The 19063-nt window shown below is 39.7% G+C and overlaps 1 protein-coding gene across 3 annotated transcripts in view; it reads right to left on the minus strand.

Annotated features, from left to right (window-relative positions):
* The window catches only part of atp8a1 (ATPase phospholipid transporting 8A1), a 355098-nt gene that overhangs the window by 150452 nt on the left and 185583 nt on the right, over positions 1-19063 (minus strand). The gene's annotated exons all lie outside the window — the stretch shown is intronic.

Here is a 19063-nt window from a genome sequence, read left to right on the forward strand (position 1 = left end):
TGTGGAAACAGGCCTTTCGGCCTAACAAGTCCACACTGACCCTCTGAAGAGTAACCCACCTAGACCCATTCCACTGCCCTTTTATCCTATAGTTTTCCTCTGACTAATGTACCCAACCTACACATCCCTGAACACTATGGGCAATTTAGCATGGCCAATTCACCTAACCTGTACATCTTTGGATTGTGAGGAAACCAGAGCTCCTGGAGGAAACCCAGACAGACACGGGGAACAAACTCCAGACACACAGTCAGCTGAGGCTGGAATTAAAGCCGGGTCCCTGGCGTTCTGAGGCAGCAGTGCTAACCGCTGAGCCACCATCCCGCACTAACAACGTGATAGATCAATCTATTGGCAAGCATGAAATATTCAATTCTTAAGATTTTAAACAGCTTTTGGATTTGACACCAAATCAAATTAACTTGGAGAAAGTGAGGGCTGCAGATGCTGGAGATCAGAGTCGAGAGTGTGGTGCTGGAAAAGCACAGGTCAGACAGCATCCGAGAAGGAGAATTGACATTTTGGGCAAAAACCCTTCATCAGGAATGGGGAAGGGCTTATGCCTGAAACGTCAATTCTCCTGCACCTTGGATACTTTCTGACCTGCTGTCTTTTTCAGCACCACACTCTTGAACCAAATCAAATCAGCAACATACATTCATGCCTTGAAACAGAACCTTGAAGAACAAGTTAATATTGCAAGAAAAGAAATTTTACATGAGAAACAACAACATATGGTGGACTACTTTGTTTCTTTTTAGGGGAACTAACACTAGTATCCAACACTAACAATAGTCCAGAAGAGGAACAACCACTTCATAAATCTCAAACACATAAATCACAGCCAGATCAATTTGATTGCTGATATTGTGGAAGCCAGCAAGGAGAAAACAAAATGACCAACTGCACCGCAAGCGCCTTACATTTGAAAATAGACTTTTCTAATTTACTAAAAAAAACCCCAGAAGATTCAAGTGAAAGATTTGGGGAGGGCTAGGACAGCTAAGGGAAAACTGCACAGTAAATACTGTAAGAGGTAGCAATCCAGGCCCCACATTAAAAAGATCATTGTTAACAATGTTTAAGACAAGGGGAACAAAGCAAGGGGAGGGAGGGATGCTGATTTTAGAACCCTTGAGCAAACTTGCAACGATGTTGCAGAGCTGCACATCACTGGATATAAATATCACAGTGTGGGTAGTGTAAGGACATTTTACAACAAGAACATCTTGAGATCACTTGGAGATGAACATACAAAAAATACAGAATAACCCTCAGCTAAAGTAATTATATATCTGCATATATCTATGATTAACACTGAATACCGGAATGTATGGTAATGTATCATAAATAGTGTTTCTTCAAAGTTTGAAGATGATTCTTAACTTTGCCTTCCTCTTGACTAATCTGTCTTGAACTCAGTGTATACGAAGAAGAAATCCTCACACTGATATATTAACAATATTAAAATGAAACAACGCTAAGTGAGTTGACGTTAAACGAGACATATTGTAGCATCAATAGAGTGAATTAGAAACTCAGCTTCACCTATGTTGTTGAAAAGTAATGATCAGCCCTCCCAGAGTTCAGTTAAAGTATTCAGTAAAAGGCTGAGCTGTAACCTCGCTCAGGTTTGATGCAGTCTGTGCTGAGTTATCAAAAAGTGTTAAGGAAGCAGGAGCACTACAGCTGTCATAACACTCTTGGCTTAGGGAGGGGCAAATTGCATTGCTTTCCATTCTCAATCACCATTAATCATGCTTTTCAGTATTAGCTGCAAACAGGATTCAATTTGATTGTAATGTTCAATTCCTGCACACTTTGTCATGCATGATTAGGGCTCTGGGGCCGATGGATCTGTACACAGGAAAATTACAGCCCACCAAGCTTGGTTTTAAAACACAGTCATTGCTTCCATTTTCACTTGTGCATTTTTTAACCAACTACACTTCCTCTGGACACATTTTCTTCTTATAGTTGTCACTCGTACTGCTTGACACGATCATGCCTTTAGCCATTTAATCACTCCTTGATCACAAGATCTTGAATTTGTTCTTTCTCTGAATTCCCCCCCACCCTCACCCACCTAACTCTGTAGTTGATATTAAAAAATGCCTGTTTCATGATAGCTCACAAAATCTTACAGTGCTCACAGCTGTCAAACTGCAACATTAGTTCATGGTTTGATTTGGCAGGTCACCTAATGGTTTCTTGTCCTAAGTCAGGCCTGCCCCTATTCAAATCAAGAATGCCTTGCTCAACAAGTTGCTGAAGGCAGCATGATGATGGAAAGGGGACAAGTCAGATTGCACAGGGCCAATGAGACACATAGTTTGCAAATTAACACTGGATGACTTAAAAAGGAGGGCAAATTAAAGTGAGCATGTTGAATGACAAATTAGGTGAGAGCAAGATAGAGGGAAAACAACATTGAATTGAGCCAGCATTAAAAGCACAGAAAAAAAATCTTTAAAATTGAATTTTTAATGTCATTTTAAAACAGTTGTGGTAGGTTTGGCTTGCACCTACTATGCAAATGTAGCCACCTCAAATGATTCAATGTATACCTCTGTTGAGGTAGACAGAGGGGATGCGATTTGGCAACAAGGACAGAGCTGTGAACCAGTGAGTCCCTTAACAAGAATACACATACAGGTGACAGTTCAGTGAAGGTCACTTGGTGCCTGCAAGAGGTGTCTTTGGGTAGCAGCTTCTTGGACTGAGCAGTCCCCTTCAGAATCCCCTCAGCTCACACCAAACAGGGAGAGGCTGGAACTGATGGCCTACCATCAGCCTGTCCCTCCGTCATCTGGCCGGGGATACACCCACACGCGCACATAGTCTTTACCGTTAAAGGAATAAAACTAAGTTTTGCGACTCGGAATGTTAGAACATAGATCGATAATCTCAAGAGGAACCATCCAGAGAAAAGAACTGCAAAAAACATCTCATTAACAATTGGCACTGCTGCTTTCAGTACAATCTGCCCCCCTGTGAAGGGCACCTTCAGGTACAAGCAGGGAATACACCTTTTACTGGAAAGAAAGATTTGATACAACTTTCCTGACCATTGATTTGCCTTTGTCATCTGGAACTGGGTACTGGATATATTACCAGAACTCACCAATTGTATGAATGATAAACTTGCAACACTTTAACAATTTAGCACACTATCAACTGAGTTGACATGGACCTAGATTTTGCCACAAAATTTTACATTTTGCTACATGACTCCACTTTGCTCGCATCAGACCTTAAAATAAGGTAACAATGTTGAAATGGCGAGAAAAATGAACTACTTAAACTTGTATTGTGTTATTAGAAAAAAGTGATTTTAATGGCAAGCACAAAATACTAATTTTTATGTAGGCCACAAACATTATAAATGGGCCCTTGTGAAGAATAAGCATATAAAAAGATCAAAATAAGACTGTATTTTTCTTGTAGATGAAAAACAATGGAAATAATTTTCTCTGGTAGAACTTCCAATATTAGTGATTAATATACATTTGTATAGAAATGGGAGATGGGTTCAGAATAACATTATAGGTGCACGAGTGAAAATTGAGGTGGGCCACTGCTAAATACTCAGTCTGTAATTATATGGCCCTAAACAAAAAAAATGAACTAAAATTAGTCATAAATTAAACCAACTTCCAGTAGTGGTCAAGTAACTCAGCATTGATGTAATTTATAAAAGGTTCTTTAATAGAGCACATAGCATTGACAACAACAATCTGCTGCTCTCACCCAGTTCAATCACTGCTATGTGCAAGCAGCTACTTGAAGCCACTATTGAGAAACAATGCTGTAAATTGCCCCAATTGTGGGGTGGTGGACACCTGTGACAGATTAACTACTTCACAGGCACTGCATACATCCCCAGTGGCATATTATATATTGTTTATGACTTCCTTACAAATGTAAAAACATTGTAAAACATCTCCAAAGACACTTCAGTCAGAGTTTTAAAGATGGTTTTGTAATGGGCTATATTAAAAATCATTCCTCAAATCAGACCATTGGGGAATGGAGTTGTCAATAATCGGACAGATTTTTGAAGGAACAGTGTTTGTTGTTCTGATGAAAGGTCACTAACTTGAAATTATCTAATTTTCTGCCTGACCAAACTTTTGTTTAGCATTTTTTCTTCTTGTAACATATTACTTTTTACCTTGCTGACAGCTGTCCATAAAGATGCCATAGCATTCACAACACAGACTTGTTCTAATCTGTCATCTGACACATGTAAAATTCTCTAAATATTAAATGTGAGTAATGAAAGAAGGACAACCTACAGCTGAGCTTATGATGGAAGGTTATTGATGAAACAGCTGAAGATGACAGAGTCTGGGACACTACCCTGAGAAACTGCTGCAGAGATACTCTGGAGCTGAGATAATTTACCTCTAACAACCATAATCATCTTCCTATGTGCCAGGCATGGCTCCAATGGAGAGTTTAATCCTGATTCCTATTGATTCCAGTTTTGTTAGGGCTCCTTGATGCCACACACTATCAAAGTGTCCTTGATATCAAGGGCTGTCACTCTCACATCACCTCTAGAATTCTGCTCATTTGGCCAAGTTTGAACCAAGGCTGCATTGAGGTCAGGGGCTGAGTATCCCTGGCAGAATCCAAACTGGCCATTAGTGAGCAGATTATTGCTGAGCAAATGCTGCTGGATAGCACTGCTACTGATACCTTTCATCACTTTATTGATGTTTGAGAGCAGACTGACTGAATGTAGTGGTAATTGGCTGGGTTGAGCTTGCCCTGCTTTTTCTGTATAGAACACAGCTGGGCAATTTTTCACATTGTCAGGTAGAAGCCAGTGTTGTAACTATACTGGAACAGCGTGGCTAGGGGGGGGTGACAAGTTCAGGAGCACACACCTTCAGTACTATTGCCAGAATGTTGTCAGGATGCACAGCCTTTGCCATATCCAGCGCCTCCACCATTTCTTGATGTTGCGTGCAGTGAACCTGGAATGCTTGGACCTCCAGAGGAAGCCAAGATGGCTCATTCACTTGGCACATCTGGCTGTGCTGGGCTCTTCTATCATTCAGGATGGACATATTTGTGGAACCTCCACCTCTAATAAGGTGTTAAACTTCTCATCACTACTAAATCCTTTAGCTGTATCGATCACTTGCAGCTTATACTTTTTGACATGCAAGTATCCTGCTGTTGTAGCATTAACAGGTTGGCATCTTTTTTTAAATTTATGATGCTTCTCCAGGAATGCCCTCCTGTCCAGATTGAAGCATGATTCATCCCTTGGCTTGATTGTTTTAGTAGAAATGGGGATATACTGAGTTATGAAGTTTCTGTGATTGAGGACAATTCTGCAGCTGCTGCTGGCTCAGAACATTGCATGATGCCCATGGGTCCTTACGTGGTGATTTCAGAATGCACAGAACACATTCCAAACTGTAAGGAAAATTCAAAGAAACACACCCCCGTTTGTGGTTAAAGAGAAAAGTTAAAAACTGCCATCAAACTTAAAGAAAGAACATATAACTGTGCAAAGGTGGGTGGCAGATTAGAGGATTCATCAGAATATCTAATAAGAAGTGACGAATGATAAATAAAAAAAAGTGGGAAGTATTAGAGTAAAGGAGAAAGCTAGCCAGAAACATAAAAACAGATGGGAACCATTTCTGTAAGTATGTAAAAAGTAAACAAAGTGAGCATTGGTCCTACATAAAGCGAATTTGGAGAATTAAGAGATGGAGGTAAATTAAATAGATATCTTGCATTCAGTCTCCACTTTCAAGGATACAAGTAACATCCAAGAAGCAGCAATACAGTTGGAAATTGAGAGAGAGAGGGAAGAACTCAGGAAAAATCACAATCACCAGAGAAGTGGTCTGAGTAAATTGTTGGAGGATTGGATAATTGAATGCCTGGGTCCTTATCGACTTCATTCTAGGGTCTTAAAACAAGTGGATAGTGAGTTACTTCACTCATTGATTTAAATTTTCCCAAATTGGGGAATGTCCAATGGATTGGATAATAGCAAATGTAACATTTTTATTCAAAAAGGGATGGAGACAGAAAACAAGAAACTATGGGGCAAGTTGGCTTAACGTCTGTCTGTATTAAAGTTATAGTAGGAGACATGGATAAGTTCAAGATGATCATGCAAAGTCAACATAGTCTTGTCAAAGGGAAATCAATCTATCGAAATTCTTTGAGGAACAATATATTGCGGATAAAGGGGAAGCAGTGGATCTTCTGTACTTAGATTTCCAGAATGTCTTTGACAGCATGCTATATCAAATGTCGCTGTAGAAAGCTTAAAGTCTATAAGTTGTGGTATGATAGATGATTAACTGACTAACAGGAAGTGGAGAGTAGGAACAAATGGTTATATTAAACAGCATGGAAACAGACCCTTCAGTTCAACTTGTCCACGCTGACCAGACATCCCAATCTGACCTCGTCCCAGCATCTGGCTCATATCCCTCAATTTCCTGAAGAAGGGCTTATGCCTGAAACGTCGATTCTCCTGCTCCGTGGATGCTGCCAGGCCTACTGTGTTTTTCCAGCACCACATTTTTCAACTCTGGTCTCCAGCGTCTGCAGTCCTCACTTTGTCCTACATATCCCTCTAAACCCTTCCTATTCATATACCCATCCAGATGCCTTTTAAATTTTATAACTGTCTCTGCCTCCACCACTTCCTCTGGCAGCTCATTCCATACACGCACCACACTCTGCGTGGAAAGGTTATCCCTCAGATCCTTTTCAAATTCTTCCCCTCTCACCTTAAACCGAAACCCTCTAGTTTTGGATACCTCCAACCTCGGAAAAAGGCTTTTGTTATTTACCCTATCCATACCCCTCATGATTTTACAAACCTCTGTAAGGTCATCCCTCAGCCTCCAACACTCTAGGGAAAAATGGCCCAGCCTATTCAGCCACTCCCTACAACTCAAACCCTCCAGTCCTGGCAAAACCTTTGTAAATCTTTTCTGCATCCTCTCAAGTTTAACAATATTTTTCCTACAGAAGGGTGACAAGAATTGAACGCGGTGTTCTAAAAGTGGCCTCACCAATCTCCTGTACAGCCACAACACGACATCCCAACTCCTATTCTCAGTACTCTGACCAATGAAGGTAAGCATGCCAAATGACTTCTTCACCACCCTGTCTACCTGTGACTCCATTTTCAAGGAACTATGCACTTTCATCCTAGGTCTCTTTGTTTGCCATCACTTTGCTTGGCTCTACCGTTAACTACATAAGTCCTGTCCTGGTTTGCCTTACCAAAATGCAACACCTCACATTTATCTAAATTAAACTCCATCTGCCACTCCTTAGCCCACTGGCCCACCTGATGTTATGTTCAGGACGGCAACTTGTAATGAGTGGTATGCCACAGGGATCAGTGTTAGGATCTCAACTGTTTGCAATTTATTTAAATGAATTTAATGAAGAAATGGAAAGTATGATTGCCAAATTTACAGATGATACAAAGATAAATAGAAAAGTTGCGAAGAGGACATAAGGTGGCTATAAAACGATAGAGATAGATTAAAATATTGGGCACAGGTTTTAGAAATAGAGTAAAATGTAGGAAATTGTGAAATTGTCTATTTTGGCAGAATATAGAATAGAAGACACCCATCATTTAAGTGGAGAGAGATTGCAGAGCTCTGGGATGCAGAGTAATTTGGATTTCAAAGAACAAAGAAAACTACAGCACAGGAACAGGCCTTTCAGCCCTCAAAGCCTGCACCAATCAGATCCTCTAACTAAACCTACCATGTATTTTCTGTATCCCTTTGCTCCCTGCCCATTCATGTAACTGTCTAGACACATCTTAAATGACGCTATTGTGCCCACCCCAACCACGTCTGCTAGCAACGTGTTCCAGGCACCTACCACCCTCTGCGTAAAGGACTTCCCATGCATATCTCCCTTAAACTTTTCCCCTCTCACCTTGAACTTGTGACCCCTAGTAATTGTGTCACCCATTCTGGGAAAAAACTTCTTGCTATCCACCCTGTCTATACCTCTCATGATTCTCATGACAATTTCCTAGTACATGAATCACAAAGGATTAGCATGCAGGTATGACTGAATGAGTGAATGAGCAGGTACAGCAAGTAAACAGGAAAGCTAGTAGAATGGTATAATTTCTTGAGAGTGGAAATGAATACAAAAGTTGAGAGGGGCATACAGAGATCACATCTGGAATACTATGAACAGTATTGGTCACCTTGTTTAAGGAAAGATGTTAACACATGGAAAATATTTCAGTGAACGTTTACCAGGCTAATAACAGAAATGATCGGGTTGTCTTCTTAAGGAACATTGGACAGGCGAGGCTTCTATGAACTGGAGTTTTGAACAGTAAGAAGCAACTTGACTGAAAAATACACTATCGAGGGGACTTGACAGGGTTGATGTAGAAAACATCCTCTTATTGTAAAATCAAGAAACAGGGGTCATTGATTAAAAATAAAGGGGTCACCTGCATAAAACAGAGATTAAGGGAAAATTTTCCTTCAGAAGTTTGAGGACCTTTCAAGCTGTAAGAACCGTGCATTTTTATTTTGTGCTTTTAAAAACTGCAGACTTAAATGAGAAAGCTATGCAAGGTTTGTAGCTCAGGTTGAGGTTTAGGGTGTAGGTTTGCTCGCTGAGCTGTAGGTTTGATATCCAGACATTTCATTACCTGGCTAGGTAACATCATCAGTGGCAACCTCCAAGTGAAGAGAAGCTGTTGTCTCCTGCTTTCTATTTATAGGTTTGTCCTGGATGGGGTTCCTGGGGTTTCTGGTGATGTCATTTCCTGTTTGTTTTCTGAGGGGTTGATAGGTGGTATCTAGATCTGTGTGTTTGTTTATGGCGTTGTGGTTGGAGTGCCAGGCAACTAGGAATTCTCTGGCATGTCTTTGCTTAGCCGGTCCCAGGATAGATGGGACTGAAGAAGGACTCATGCCCGAAACGTCGATTCTCCTGCTCCTTGGATGCTGCCTGATCTGCTGCGCTTTTCCAGCAACACATTTTTAAGCTCTGATCTCCAGCATCTGCAGTCCTCACTTTCCCCCAGGATAGATGTGTTGTCCCAGTTGAAATGGTGTTTTTTTTTGTGGCACTCCAACCACAACGCCATAAACAAAAACATAGATCTAGATACCATCTATCAACCCCTCAGAAAACGAACAGGAAATCACATCACCACAAACCCCAGGAACCCCATCCAGGAGAAAGATATAAATAGAAAGCAGGAGACAACAGCATCGCTTCACTTGGAGGTTGCCACTGATGATGTTACCTAGCCAGGTAATGAAACGTCTGGATATCAAACCTACAGCTCAGCAAGCAAACCTACACCTACCCCTGAGAAAGCTATTTCAAAACTGATATTTGAAAGAAAGGATGCAGTTTTAAAAGCAAATAACCTGATACGTGGCAAGCATTGTATGAACAGCTGTTTGAATAAACAGTAATTGCGAACAATTTGTAACTGAGCTGGTGTAGAAATGCAGCTTTTGCTGGCAACATAATGTTGATTGGTCTGTGGACTAATGTCCAGTTATCAGCGATAGAATAGCAAGGCTTTGATTTCCGATGTGCCTCCTCAATGAAGCAAAACAGAGCTCTCATTCTGAAAAGCTGGTGGAAGGAAATTCCTTGAACATTGCTAAGGAAGAGGTGGATAGATTCTTGATATGCAAGGGGTGAAATATTTCCTGGGTAGATGGGATATGGATTTGAGGCTACAATCAGTTGGATTTAGTAAATGTCTGGGGAGGCTCAAGTGACCAATGACCTACTTCTTGTTTGTATATTTGTAACAGTTAGGAATGCTACAGGAGAAATTCTATATTGGAGAAGTAGAAGCTTTTCATCTTTCACATCATATTTTCTTGATTCTTTACCATGGTGCTTAGTATAGTTTTGCTCTTTGTAATCTCCAAAACTGTGTTTCAGTTATACATTTGTCCTCCTTGTTCATGTTTCTAATTGGGACGTACTGCATGTTCTTCTGTTCCAAGTTATTCTTTCCAAGTACCTCAACAAATGACAGCTTATTGTTTTCTGATCTTTCTTTATCTCTACAAAACATTGCATATCAATGTCCATCATGTCTTCTAACTGACCCTCACTTTGGTTTCTTAATTTAAATAGTAATTGCATCAAAATCAGAAGTGTCAATTGAAAAGGTACCTTATCAATATTAGAAGATATGAATCACTCTTATCAAAGACTCAGGCTGATTGCATTGTCAGATATATCTCTGAACACAAGTAATTCTTTTGAGAAGCCAAAAGAAATTTAAAAAGATAAGAACTGCGCAAACACCAAAGTAATATATTTAATCAACTGAAGCTCAACAAGGAATCTGGGAGAAACTGTTGAATAAGAAGAGTGAGAAACAAGCACATCTACCAACAGTAGAATGTACAATGTATAACAGAAGTTACATAAATCTTTATTTTCATAAAGAAAGGAATGGAAATATGTGTATACATGACAAAGAATATTCGTGTACAGAACATATGGATTACAATTTCCCCAAGCAGCAAAACATGACTGGGTGATAAATCATTGTTTTCTACTTTAAAGCAGCATTTTCAGGTCCTTTTTTAAGGCTAATACTGAGGCTAAGCATACATATGAAATGATTCTAATTCAGCCATAAAGACAGAGGTTTTATTTATGATTGGAAGATGGGGCACATGAAACTTTAGGGATTGGCAATGAGTTGAAGCAGAGCTTCAGTAAGGCAAAGTCGTGGAAGGATGTTTAACTGAGGATAAGAATTTGTATTTTGTTGTTAAGAGGAAGAGAGCAACATATTAGAGGCCAGTTGCAACAGTGATGGTTGTAAGACTTACTGTTTTATCAGATGCTGGTGACTGAATTTTGGGAAGACTGAAGTCAGAGGAACTGGTAGGGTATTACAGAAAATGAATAGAAGCAATCAAAGCAAAAATAGTAATTGTGAGGTAATTGTTAGTGAAAATATGCCTAGATAGTACAGGTAACGTTGATTGAAGCTTGACTCCAGGTTGTACTGAACACTGTAAGACATACACTATTTTACTACTTCTTGAGTCTACGACTGTGTAATAACTTGCAAAACTAAATGCTTCACAACTAATTGCAATAACGAAACGCAATAAGCAGAAATTGATTCAACAGCAAACGTTATCCGTGGGTTGGGTCAAGATTTGAAAAAGAGAAATATTTTAACTTTAGTAAGTTTCAACAAAAGACAAACCAAAGCATACTGACTACAGTGGTTCAAGTCTGCAGCTCACTACCACCTTCTCATGGGACAGGCAATAAATCCTGGCCAGCCAGTGATGCCCATAACCCAACAATAAAAAAAATCCTGAACTTTTGTTTTACTTTCTTCTTCTACAAGGCAAATCCCTTTTCACATTTTTAGATAATTTACGTGAAGATATATTTGACAAAGAAGTTAAAACCTCTCTGCAATTAGGCTCTCATGTGGCTATGTAATTTTCTATTTCATAAGTATCACATGGCTTGCTGCAGAGATTTGCTTTTGCAGATCTTTTCCCACAATGAGCCCCCTTCATGTTAATTTGGTCCTTTCTTCCCTAACTAGGTTTTGTGCCACCCTGGTGAACATCTTTTCTTCAAAGCTTCGCCATGCCCCATCAAAACAGCTTGTTAGGTAATGTGAAGGGCTTGACCCTAGGATTTTCTTTCCTTCCGTGTGAACACCCCTATAGTTTATCCCACAATGACATTTCTGTCTAGCTCTGATAACTTTTGTTTATTAAGAATCTATGTAGCTCTCCCTTAAAATATTCAAAGACTCTGCTTCCACCACCTTTAGGAAGAGAGTTCCGAAGATTCACAACTGACAGAGAAAAGATTTCTCCTAATCTTGGTTATATACGGGAGAAGCCTTATGTGTAAACAGTGAACATTAGTTTTACATTCTCCCAGTAAGAAAAACATTCTTTCCATTTCCACACATCAAGAGCCTTCAGGATATTCTTTGTTTCAATCAAATCACTTTCATTTTTCTAAACTCTGCCGGATATAAGCCTCGTCGGTCCAAGCTCTCCTCATAACATGACCCTCCCATTCCATACATTATTTGGGTAAACTTTCTCTGAACTGTTTCCAATGCAAGCATTTCCTTCCTTAAACAAGGTGACCAGTACTGTATACTTTCCTCCAGATGTGATCCTATTAATGCCTTGTAAGACTGAAGCACAACCTCTCTTTTTCTGTGTTCAATTCCCCTTGAAATAAATTATAACATTCTGTTAGCTTTCCTAATCACTTGCTGCACATCCACACTAAACTTTTGTGATTCATGATGGATATTTGCAATAGTTATTACTTTATTCATGTAAGATTAGAGAAGCAAGGACTTTAATCCTTGTATTTGCTTCCTCTTAGTTTTGACCCTACAGACAATGCAGCCTGAACAACTTGATATCTGGAAGAAACAATGCTTTTAATTGCCATATTACTATTCTGAAACCATCAGCTGTAAACAAGGTAGTGCAGCATGGTTACCTCCAAATGCTGGAAGCATTTACTGAGAAAGACAGAAGCTAACGACAGACCTGGAAACCAAAGTCATAGTAAAAACTTTATGCTCTTAGTTTTCATACTTATAACAGGAATGTGAGGAAGTATTACACCATGGGACGACTCAACCTCAGATGTACAGCAAGACAGGCTGGAGTAGAGGGAGAGAGAGGCAAGATACGTAAAGTATCAATTAGATATAGTAAATAGCAAGTCATTGTTTAAAGCTAATCATCACCTGCAATTGTCTTATTGAAATTTGTATCTAATTTAGTCCACATACCTGGTAAATATTTCTACCCTAAGAACTGTGGCTGGACTGGCTGATGGATTTAGAAAAAACGGACAATAAATGAGGCAGGCTGGAAAATTGAGACAAGCCTCGACCAAAGTGACCGTGCTAATCAACATGCTGCAGAATCCAGACAGTATGTAATTGACCCAGCAGCTGTAGACAATACAATATACATTCAAATTTAAATTGAATAGAATCAATCTGAATGCCATCCTCAGGACAATTGGAACCTTGAGTTGTTCACCAGACACAGGGGCACCTCACAGTCTTATTTGGAGAGGACTACCTGACCTATGTGAACCTAACAGCTCCAGAAATGGATGCCCAAGGGCCACCTTGCCATCGATATGTCAAAACCTGTTTGGGTCTGATTGATCAGGATAATAAAGCCCTGATCGATCTATTGGAAGACACTAGAGAACACAACAAGTATAAGAACACAACACCATCCTCAGGGGCAGTAACCACTGTGAAGAGAAGACACCCTAGGAGTCATTGGGAGAAGACAACTATGCGATTGTTGCCACATGGATCAAGCCAAGATCTAGTCTGGTGGTAGATGATCATCCAGAGTTAAGTTAAAGCACAAGGTAGTTGATAAAAATTTATGGTATAAATTGTTAGTTTATGGTGTATTTTGTTGTTATAGTATTAACTGTGGTAAATAAATAAATATTGTTTATTATTAAGACTTGACTCGCAGTTTCTTTGCTAGATATAAGAATTAAACACACTGTATGGCAGGACCAACAAAACGTTCTCATATACTTGTGACTTATAAAATATCCACATCACATTTCCAATAAGAGAAGTTAAGTTTAAACAACAGAGCCTGCGAATTCAACTATACGGCAGCAGCATCAAATCTCTATTTGTAAAGGATTTGGAGCAGCTGGAGGATCAGAAAAAAATTAAAAGGCCGTGACCAGAACATGACCATGACAGTGTTGCCCAGTGCAACAATCAGAACTACATGTATTTTATGCCCCATCATCACAGCAAGGTGCAATGGGCATACAGGACATCATCCAGAGATTTGTTTTTGGAACCATAAGCTCCTGGAACCAATGCTGCAGCCAAAGCACCATTGGGAGGAGGCAGTGGCATTGTGGTAGTGTCAATGGACTGATAATCCAGTGGCCAGGTGAAAGTTCTGTGGACATGGGTTCAAATTCCAACATGGTGAATGGTAAAATGTGAACAAAAGCTAGTCCAATGGAGCCCAGTAATAATTCTCAATTGTTGAAAAGCAAAATCACACCTGGTTCATTCATGGCCTTGAGGGAAAGAAATCTACTTCCATTACCTGGTCTGGCCTGCATTGAACTCCAGACTCACTCCTAAATGTCCTTTGAAATAGCCTCAGTAAGCCAGTCAGATTTTCTGTTCCCTCTGCCTCCAAACAAAGCCAATGTAAATTTGCTGACTAGCTTTAAATGTGGGATCAGTTTTGGCTCTTAGTGTTTCACTCATAGTTGCACCAAGACTGCATAGAATCCTCGGTCCTATGGTACCCATGGGAAGTTGAGGTTTCGAAACAGACTCATTGGAACACAGGAAATAGAAGCAAGAGTAAGCCATTCACCATATAAAGCCTACTCTGTTATTCAACAGATTATGGCTTCTTATCGACTGGCATGCCATTCGGACCCATTATCTCCATATCCCTTGATATCAATAGTGTCTCGAAATCTACTAATTCTGTCTTGAATATCCTCAATGATTGAACTCGCACAACTCTTGCGCTAGAAAATTCCAGAGATTCACCACCCTGAGTGAAGAAACTTTTCTCATCCCAACCTTAAATAGGCTGTCCCCAATGCAGAGCCTGTGTTCAAAAAGGATGTGAAAAGGACACATTAATCTTAATTAAATCCTGAGTAAATGATGGAGTTCATTACCAGAATAGAGTATCTATACAGCAATAACCCAGCAAATATCAGACATGTTGGAGACAAAAATGAATAAACCATTTAAACAGTTGTGTAAATGTCAAAAAGATTAATGTCCTAATGGACAGTTGTAAGCCTCACCACATGGTGTACCTAAACTCTGAATACACATTTGATAGATGCTCCATATGCAAGATTGTTGTTCAAATTGAAAATGGTCAAAATTAGGAAAACAAAACTGATTTAAAGACTGCAGGGTATTTCATTAAAAGAGTTATCCTTAGGTAGCAGTGATGGGACAAGGGTGCTGACTAGTTGATGAATTGATTGATTGGCCAATACATTAAATGGAAAAAGCAACTGACATCTGTAAGTTCCAAAGTTGCTGGGTAATTCAGAAAAGGTACAAGGTATGAACACATATTCCCTTTGCTTGCACATTATAAATGTACGTCATTCCAGCAAGTGCAAATGATTAATGCTATAATTATTTTAAATTGGTTGCTAATGTAGCTATTAGTGCACACAGGATTAGTCACAACTGCTGCCTGATCAAAGAATCATATTACCAGCAGATATTTTGTTTTGGGTTTTGCAAAACACAACCTGATTGAACATGGCCTATATTTTGCCTTTTACAACAGCCAAAAGAATATTTATTTGATTGGACCAGCCAATCACTGGGACCCCTTGGATGATGAGGGTTTTAGAAAATCTGATGAAATTAAACTGAAGATATTAACATCACGTAAATTCCTCAATCATGAACCTGGTCAAATACCATCATCTAAGGGCGGAAGTGAGGAGGAAGAAAGAAGAGGAGAATTGAATGTCACTTTAGATAAATGAGAATCTAAAGATCTTCTGCCAGTGTGTAAACAGTACACAGGTAGTAAGAGAGAAATAGGCGTTATTAGAGGCAAAAATATGCTCAGAGCCACCGGGCAAGGCTCGAATACTGAATGAGAGACTTCTATTTGTGTTTATTGATCAAGTGGATGCTAACAATGTGGACATTGAGATGTAACTGGTACCGAATGGTCTATACATTGATAGAACAGATGTACTGAAAAAACTGGCTTTGAGTGTGCATCGGTCACCTGAGCCAGCTGGTTTGAAATCTAAATTCCTGAGGAAGTGGGGTGAATATGGTGGAAAACCTGGTCACAATCTTCCAATCTAATAGATAGTTAGGAAGTGCCAGTATATTGCAGAGCAGCAAATGTGATAAGGCAGAGTAGAGTGCAAGTACATTCCTAGAATCCAGCATTGTTAAATCCAGTGACCCAGGTAATGTATTAGGCTCCTGGGTTTGAATCCTGCCATGTGGATGGTGGAATTTGAATTCAATAAAAATCTGGAATTGAGAATCTAGTGATGACCATTGTTGATTGTTGAAAATACCCATCTGGTACACTAATGTTCTTTAAGGGAGGAAACTGCCATCTTTAACTGATCTGGCCTACATGTGACTCCAGACTCACAGCAATGTGGTTGACTCTTAATTGACCTCTGGGCACATAAGGATGGGCATTTATGCTGGCCTAGCCAGTTACGCCCTCATCCTGTGAATTTATCAGTTTAACAACAGGTTAGTGGTGAATGAGGTGTTAGAGAAAAAAAATCACCAAGACATTGGAGGGACATATTTGTAAAAGGGAAGCGTGAAGGAGGAAAAGCATTGGAGTTTGTTTACATGGATTTTAAGAAAACATTTGATTATGTACTGCATGAAAAGCCAATTAACAAAACTGAAGTTCACCACAGAGGGTGAGATCAGATTGGATTTACAAGTTAGCATTAAGATGGAAAAGAGCATGTCATGGTGACTCGAGTCATACAGCACAGAAACAGGCCAGCCCTTCAGCCCAATTCGTCCAAGCCACCCAAGTTTCTGATACTGAACTAGTTCTATTTGCCTATGTTTGGCCATAAACAGGTCCAGGCAGCGGGCTGTGGAGGGGGTCGTTAGGGCCGACAGCTTGCCCCTCTTCCGCGGTTACGTTAGGGACCGGGTGTCCTTGGAGAAGGAGCACGCGGTCTCCACCAACACTCTGGAGTTGTTCAGAGAGAGGTGGGCGCCGCAGGGAGTGGGGTGTATTATTTCCCCCTCCAACTCTATTTTGATTTAATCCCTGCCCTCCCCTTCACTGTTTGATCACACAACATTGCCTTTTGTGTAGGGCACTGCTTGTCACTGGCTACTCGGGTGTTTCCTTTCTTCCTGGTGGTGGGAATTGAATAAAGATTCGCACACCTTGTGTCTCTCACAGTGTCTCACACCTGCACAGTGGGGGTAAGAAAGAAAAAAAAAAGAAAAAAAAAACTGGAGTGTCAGACATCCTATTCCCTCCGAGAGCTGGCTCTTGAGGGAGCTGGATCAGTGTGTGTGGAAAAAAAAAGAAAAAACAAAAAGGAACAGTGTGATTGGCTCCCAGCTAGCTGAACAGCTTGCGGATGTGAATGTGAGGGTCAGAAACTTCAGATCTCTGTAGAGGGGAGGGCTGTTCTTTATCCTTGTTGTAAAAATAAAATGCCTGAAGCCTGAAGAAATTTATGTTCTCTCACCAGCTGCTGTAAGTTGTCACTTTCAACTAATAATTCAGAGGCTTTGTAAGTTGTGAACCAGCCAAGCAAGGGAAATGACCTAAAGAGAGATCAAGGAGCAGCAAGTTCTAGCAAGCCAAAATGTCGTCTCAGTGAACCTTGTGCACAGGGATCACTGAACTGCCTTTCCTGTTGTCCTTCCACTCTTATCACAATGTTTATTTCTGTATCTGTTTGTTTGTGTGTACAGGGGGAGTTTTATAACTGTTAGAGCTTTAAAAAATATATACAATGGTACAAGTTAATCAATCCATTCAGAGATGATATAACACAATCCTGGAGCAGGTGGGATTTTAACCTGGGACTCCAGGCACAGAGGTAGGGACTCTACCACTGAGTCATAAGGACCCTAAAAATAGTAGACTAGTATGATGTGGCTGATGGTCATTTTACCTGTAGCTCGAATCTATTTATTTGGAACAATTGTTATGTGCAGAAATCTGGTCTGTGCTTTCTGTCAATCTAGATCTAAAACGACAGCTAAATTGGAGGAGAATTGTTATGTTTAGAAAATCTTTTGTGATGACCACGGGAATAGTGGGGGTTGATTTCCAGCACGCTACCCCTGCAAGATGTAATAATCTCACTTCAGTTTGTATGGCTTTGATGTGAACAAAGCCTGGACTAAATTTCTCTCCTTAGCAGTGACCACACTTCAAAAGTTCTGCATTAACTGCAAATAGAAGTCACAAAAAATATTATTCAATGCAATGATAGTGTAAATCTTTTGCTTTCTAGTAGTCTTTTGTTACTTCTAGCAAATAAGCTTAAAATTTGTGTTAACCTTACTCTAATGCAAGTATTCAGGGAAACAAGTTTAATGTATGAATGTCTATGATTTTTGTAGTTAAGGTAACAGACTGGTATACTCACATGTACACTAACTGTTCACTTAAATACCTCATCTTTAGTCAATCATCCCTGAAGTAATGCAAGCTTCTTATACCTGCCCATGAAGCACTATCTGATCATTATCCTCTCCACACTTAACATTACCTTCTGTTACTCTTATAGGTGCCACTGTTCTCAATACCAAATATTGCTACACATATTTTCAGTTATTTCATAGTTGAAACGCCACATTTATTGCTTATCTCTAATTACCTCAGGGCATTAAGAGTTGACTGTAGGTGCATATAAAACAGGCTGCACAATTGTGGTAGCTCTTATCCCCAAATGATGCATGTAAACAAATCTGTTTTTGTGACAAATCAGCAACTTTCATGATAGTTTTTGTCAGATGCTTTTTAGTTCCTTCAGTTAACCACCTAACTTGGTGTGATAGAAAACTTCCAAAAGCTTGAACATTTGAGTTGATATTTTTGCCCAGAGATGTGATTCTGAGCTGAATTTAGATTGTGCAGTCAGAACAGCAGCAGCACATTCAATTTTCCAAGAGTTTGTTCAACCAGCTGTACTCATAGGATATTTTCCCTTCCCTTCTAGTAGTTTCTGTTGAATAACTTTTCAAATATTTCAGAAAAAAAGGACAAATTTCAAAAGCTTTACTGTGGGCACTTGGATGAGTGTTCTTAGTAGGTGAAAGGCTTCAATGTAATAGATAGGATTGTGAGTGAGACAGAAACACACAAAATTTTCTGATATATATTAGAAACCTTTGATGTGTACTTAATGAAATATTAAACTCTTTTGAGCCACTGGGTAGTCCGAAAGAGCGAGCACATGCACATCATCCATTTAATTATACTTACATTTTCAGTCATGC

The sequence above is a fragment of the Chiloscyllium punctatum genome, chromosome 1 (genome assembly GCF_047496795.1).
Source record: "Chiloscyllium punctatum isolate Juve2018m chromosome 1, sChiPun1.3, whole genome shotgun sequence".
NCBI classification, from domain to species: Eukaryota; Metazoa; Chordata; class Chondrichthyes; order Orectolobiformes; family Hemiscylliidae; genus Chiloscyllium; species Chiloscyllium punctatum.